Genomic DNA, 6,978 nt, shown 5'->3' with positions numbered 1-6,978 from the left:
AGTTTCTTGTTCCCTTGAGCAGTTGGTCAGTACTTAGAAGTCTGATGAAATTAGCACTTCCTGTTACTTTCCCAGTCACTGGGCTTCAAATATCCAGGTGTTATTCAACTTCTCTCTGGTCTCCCTTTCAGTTGTCATCAATTTATCCCTGTAACACGGTACTACCTCAGTTTCCTGACCCCTTCCACAACCTTCAGACGTATGTTAACAACCAAACTGTAGAGGATGGGACAAATTTTACAAAACTTGGCAAATTAAAGAGGGGATCTTGGGTTTTCTCAGCTAGATTCTGGCATTGAACTCTGAAGTATGCTTTCCTGTGTGAATACAGACTGGTAGGATGTTCCATTGCACACTAATGTGAGCTGCAGATCTGCTAGATCTGCATGGGGTGAAACAGGGGAGAAAGCTATTGCTGCAGCTCTCCCTGCTGTCTACCTTGCTATGGGTGAAGCAGGTAGGCCACTGTCTCTTATGTAGAAACCAGCTGTGACAGCAGAAGATCATCAGCCACAGAGGGGGTCTTCTCTACAATGTCACTCCCCAAGTAGCCTTGTTGAAACTCTTCTTTCTCTTCTTTTTCTACAGTACACTATTGCTGAAGTACTTGTAAGGTAATCAGTTAAAGTACTCAGTCCTTCACAAAAGTACATAGCGGGATGCAAAAAATAGCTTTCATAATTGTACAATATATGAATAATATTGTATTATATTTTTGTTCATTCATTCAGATATGCAGAATACACTAATAGTAGTTTAAAAAAAAAAAAAACCACCCATTTTTTACCACTTACTGCATTCATTTTTCTCACTGTAATTAATTTTGCAGTTCCCAAGTCTTAACTCTCAGGAATACATGACTACATTTATATTTCTGGTTAGTACACATGATTTATAGTATTATGCACATATTTTTAAGGTTTAAAATACCTTGTTTATGTGTTTTACTACTGTTATGATGGTTTTGGCTTTACAAGATCTGAGTGTTCTTTGCAAAGACTCTCTGATCCACGTTCTTAACAGAATTTATCTCAAAAAAAAAAATCACATATGATTTGGTTACACAGATGAAACACTTTTTAATACCTGCTATACCTGTAGTTTCAGCACAAAAAGTTATTCTTGTTTTGCAGTTATAATGCTCTGTTTACATGAAATTCATAATTCTATGTAGGAGTGTTCTCTCAGGATAGAAATAAAACTGATTGTTTTGAAAAGCAAATGGAGTTTTCCACACCAATTCTTCCTGATAGAGGATTTGAAGAAGACTGCCACTTTCAGTGAGGGAGGTTTTCTTATTCTTGGAGATATCAGCACCATCAGCAAGTATGCTAATTTTCCCAATTCTTAATATTTTTCTTATCATCTTTAAAAAGTTCCCATTTAAAGGAAGTGTTAATCAGTCTCCACTACCATCTTATGGTCTCCCTGCTGGCATAAGCACTTTTTTTGTACAAATGTAAATCTGTAATAGCAACTATGGGAAAAGCTAAGACAGTCAAGCATATTCAACTTTTCTATATATAGAAGGATAGATATTAGATATCCACGTGCAGAGTTACTGTTATAATAACTCAGACCAGATACCAAAGACTTCAGCAAACTTAGGACTAAATCATAAAACAGCCCTTCTCTTTTCGTAGCAGACAAGATATTTTTTTTTTTTCTTGTATTCATACATTGTGGACCCATCTGCAGATGTATATTCTGCATGTCAATACTTTGTTTTGATATTAACCTTTGTTCTACATACCTATCTTTTTTCTTCAAGTCCTTCAGACTGCACAGTTAAGATAAATATCTAGAAATCTCTCTCTTTATTTTACCTCTCAGTTAGCCTGGAAGAAGTCTGTTTTGTCTGCAAGTAAGACTAAGAGGAAACAAAGATCAATTATCTGCTAGGAAGGCATGATTTGTTTTCACTTTCACTGAAGATAGCTTCATTTATCTGTTGAATCTATAGAGACAGCTAGGCATTCTCTGTGCTAAACAACTATTGTGAAATACAAAAATGAGTTCTGGCTGCAACATCTCTTCTGTTTTCTCTGTATGTGGATGGCAAACAAGGTTCATATGAAATGAGCATCAGCCAGTGAAAATGCAGCTGAGTTGCAAACAGACCAGATTAGGCTACCAAATATTGCCATTAAAATAAATAAATAAATAAATAAATAAAAATCTTCCATAAACATTATATATTGCATTTAAATCATTGGATTGTCAAATGGAAATTGGAGAAAGAGCTACAAGGATAACAAAGAATGGTTCCCAGCATCTCTTACTTGTTTATTACTAAGGCAAAATACCATATTCAGTAAAAGTTCTGGAGAGGAATAACTTCTGTCACAACAAGAAATCAGTATTAAAGTCAGCAGGATGGATGATTCTTACCTGATGATTTTTATTTGTTATAATATGAGATTAGTGTAAATCTTCACCAAAGCATCAGTTTCCAAATGACAGAGATAGACACATTGAGGACAAACAGGAGATAGAATGTGTAGATACCTCTACATATATGTACGTGTACGTACACACAAACATGAACTCATATGCATATGAATATACATGAGCTCTATAATTTCATAAGGTAGATGCTGGTATTTCTCACATCTTGGCTTAGAAGGCATTGTTTTATCAACAACAGCATGCAGTTCTTATTTGGCTGCTTCCACCCCTATCCTGTCTAGTTTGGTATCAGCTAAGCTGAACTATTTTTTTCATCATCTGCTAAACTTTTTAAATTTCTTCCGCTTGTATTTAATCCAGCCACAGACTTTGTCACAATTACTTTCAATTTCACAACTGCAACTTTCTAGATTAAAAAAATAAGGAGCAGTGTGGTGACGGAGAGGCAGGCTGTGTTACCCAGACAGTGTCTAGTTTCCAATGAGACCTGGGCCTCACTGGTGCAGTATTGGAATTGTGCCTCACTCCTCCGGCTGAGCAGTTTCTCCATGCTGAAGAACAGATACAGAGAAAACATGGCAGTGTTTAGGCATACCTCTGTATAACTCTGTTAGTCTTGTGTGACAGTGGGGTTTGTTCACAAACAGGTGACTGACACATGGTGTGCCCCAGTCCCCTTTCAGCCTCCTCGGTAAGAATGAACACCACCACCAGGCTGGGTCTAGGCCTATGCCCCTCTATCACCTGGACCGTGAGTGCTCCACCAGAAAATATAGCAGATAAAAGTAAAATACACTTTCTACTTCAGCTGCTAATCCTGTCTTTTCGCAGAAAATGTTTGCAGCATGACTAAACTGGTTGAAAGAGGGAGAGGACACAGTGCAGGCCACATCTCCTCTCACCAGTACTGAGGCAAGAAGCGCAGTCTGCTGGTGCTGCTTTCCCTGCAGGACTGTGTGAGGGGAGGCAGAGGCTGACACCACAGAGGGGACGGGGCAACTCCTGATGACCACGCAATGCCACCCCTTGGTGCTATCCGTGAGGCAAAGCCGTCTGGACTCACACATGAGCGTCACAGGATAAGAGGGTGTACTGAAGAAGAGCAGAGCGGGACAGGCATCAGTGCACTCTGAAATGAGGGCACTGGGAGCAGCATCTCTGCTTAATTAACTTAAAGCAGAATTGGCTTTTTATGGATGTTTGCCAACACTTACAAATAATGGCACACTAATTAAAGATGTGTAACAAGGAAACTTGGCTGGAAGCAGACGTTTCATCAAACCCTAATACCCCATTACATCCTCCAGGATTTATTTTTTTTTCTCTCGGTCCTATGGGCCATAAATGATGTTAATTAAACTGACTGAGACATACCTCTCTTCTTATTTCCAACAAGTAGTGTAATGCAGTACAAATTAGGATTCAAATGAAGATTTTTTTTTTTTTCCTGCAGTGATTATTCCTTTTCTTTAGTAAAATTGAATGTTTGATTATAACTGAAGTCAATTGAAAGGGTCGAACTGCTAAGTTTCTGTAAACATTACGAAGAACCAGACTTAGGTTATCCTAAGCACGTGGCCTGTGAAGTTTTCCCCCTCAGGAAGTCATAGTTTGCCACACACACAGAGAAGCACTGTAGTTATTTTTCTAGTTGGGGAATGTCTTATTAGGTGATGATCCTTGGACTAACCAGCTTGCAGATGGGGACAATCTCAAAGCAGAGAGCTGAGCTGATGATGGCCTGGGTGACAGCAACATGTTGTTCAAACCTCTCTAACTTTTACATTTCTAATTTGTTCATTTATTTTTGAGCAGTAACAGCAGGACAGTTTCTCTCTGCCCTGAATGGATTATTTGCTGTTTTCTATTTGCTGATTTTTAAAAAAGTGCCATGAACAAGTGTGTGTGTAGGTGTGCAGAGGGAAATGTGTACAGGCACATGCCAAAACTCTTTATTTTGATACACATCTCTTATGCATATATGCATATTTATTCATATATTTTATATATACATATTTTAACAAAATCTACCATAACCAACAAAAATAAGGCAGAAAGTCACATGGCCAGTAAATGGTAAAACATATAAAAATAAGTGTATTTTTTCCCTGTTACTCATCACCCTAGTTTATTCTAATGAAGGATATGAATTATTCATTTTTAAACACAATGAGAAAACATTTGTAATTTTAATGGCCCAGGTAGGATACCTAACGAAGGACTTGTGAGTCAGGTTCATTGTAATGAGGAACATTTTTACAATAACAGGTACTAAGTTTGAGAAATAATCAACTTTTTGTTCAGGGTATGGTCGTGAAAACAGCTGTATTTTGAATATTGGTAGAGAAAATGAAAAACTGATCACAATTATTTTTTTTTAATATAAATCACTGCATTTGCTCCCAACTAGTAAACCACACTAACAACAAAGCATATTACCAGCATAATAACAAATACACAAAGGAAAATTATTTTAAAAATTCAGATTAAATATAATGATTCTGGACAACAGAGATACGAGATTATCATTGATTATCATTATCAGAGATTATCATTATCAGAGATTATCATTGATATGAGATCAATGATAAAAATAATAATAATTATAAAAAGTTAGATCATGTGATTCCTCTCCAGAATAACGCTCATTTTAATTATATGTTGATGTTATTACAGGTTAGGGAACTCACTGGGCATGGAAATAAATTGATTCCTGTGTAGTCCTGTGGTCCCTTTTCCAGGTTGTCTGTGCAGAGTTCTCCATGATGGTAAATAGCCTGAATTGCATGCCTAACGCCTGTTGATGAACAATGAATTACAGGATCAGTATAGTTTAATTCCCATTCAGCTGAACATTACCTCAGAGGAAGAGTCAGTGCTTGCCAGTTTAAGAACTGCACAATTTTAACTGCCTGTTAAAAACAGCAGTATGAATATAATAGCTGCATCAGGTAGTGAACATATTAGGTCCATCCTTCCTACCCTGGCTATGTCACTCCTTCCAGACTGCAGTATGGCTGCCAGCCTTATCCAACATGCCCTCTGCAGGCTCGAGGCTGACTGTTCCCTGTACAGTGGCACTGAGGGCACTCAGTGTGGGGCTGAGACACCATGAACGGGGAGCCATGCAGCTGCATCCAAGTGAGGCTGTATGTTCAGCCAATTCACCAGGACACCTGAGGGCAGTGGGATGTGAGGAGAGAAGTAGGAGGATGACCAGCATACCAGCCACACCTGTTGGGCTGCGTGGACCTGAGGCCAAGAATCAGATGTAACCGGTATTCATGGCTTGTGTGTATGGATTTGGAGATGACTTTAAAATTGATTCTGATTATCAGGATTAACACAGTCATTTCAACTCTCCCTTTTTCTATATGAACTGTAATCTTTATCTGACAATGGCATTTCAACAGAAAACTGAAAATCTATTTCTTTTTACCTGCCAGAAAAAAAACAAAAAAACACCAAGAACAACAACAAAAAACAGACTTATTTTAACTTTCCTTTCCGTTTCTTTTTTTTTTTTTCCTTTCTTTTTTTTTCTCCTTTTTCTCTTCATCTGGAAGAATCACCATCTGTAATAAATATTTTTTCCATCATTGAACATAATATTATTTCAAATAAGAGACAATTTTTCATAATTTACTTGACCTATTGTTTTATGCAAACTCTAATTCTAATGGTCAGGGTAACATACTAATTCAGTACAATACTAACCCATGCATTGACCTGATTTGAAAGGAATCTGATCCAGCATATGTTTTTAAATTTCTAGTCTACTCTTACTTAAAGCAATGTAAGCCTACACGGTGATAGACTTAAAGGTGTGTTCCATTCAAAGGGGAAAAGAAGAAACGCAAGCTCCTGAATTTTCACTATGACTGTACTCTGCAAAAGGAATGGACACAGTAAGTCTTATCAAAGCAAGTACAACATAGAGACTGATATTCCAAAAAGATATTAAAGGGTTTGATATAGGTCTCCTACGCAAAAAGTCTAGGATTGTTGCAGTTTGAAAATTAAAATCTCTGGCACTGTTGCTGCAAAACCAAGGACCTGACTGGCTCAGGTGATTGTTAGGATTCTACCAATCAGTATATGGGTGATATCAAAGAGAAAGGAAGAGGAAGTCAACGTTTCTGAACCAGAAGATCTCCATTGCTTGTCTTGTCTGGAAAATACCAAAGCCAGTCAGTGAGATGGGAAACTCTGGGACAAGCTATCTGCATTTCAGTAAACTAAAGAATTAACGTTGTCATTATGGAGAGGGTTGTACAGAAATTACACTGATTTTTGCCTGGATTTAAGGAAAAATAATTAGATCTGAAATTATTTTACTTGCCCCTCTGCCCTCATTCTCTCTCTCTCTCTCTCTCTCTCTCTGTCAACTGATGGTAACAACACAGTCAGCAAAATGTCCTGTCATTTTTCAGGAATTGTGGAAATGTGGTACAACAATTTTTTATTTTTGTTTCCCACAATCAGAAGTAAATTCATGGCTCTGGGAAAGGATTTATGTTATCTTTTTTTTTTTTTTTTTCCAGATCAGGATCCCCAGATATATTCACC

This window comes from Anser cygnoides, chromosome 3, assembly GCF_040182565.1.
Source record: "Anser cygnoides isolate HZ-2024a breed goose chromosome 3, Taihu_goose_T2T_genome, whole genome shotgun sequence".
Classification (NCBI taxonomy): domain Eukaryota; kingdom Metazoa; phylum Chordata; class Aves; order Anseriformes; family Anatidae; genus Anser; species Anser cygnoides.
The sequence above is the reverse complement of the archived record's forward strand: the minus strand, read 5'-3'. Positions refer to the sequence as shown.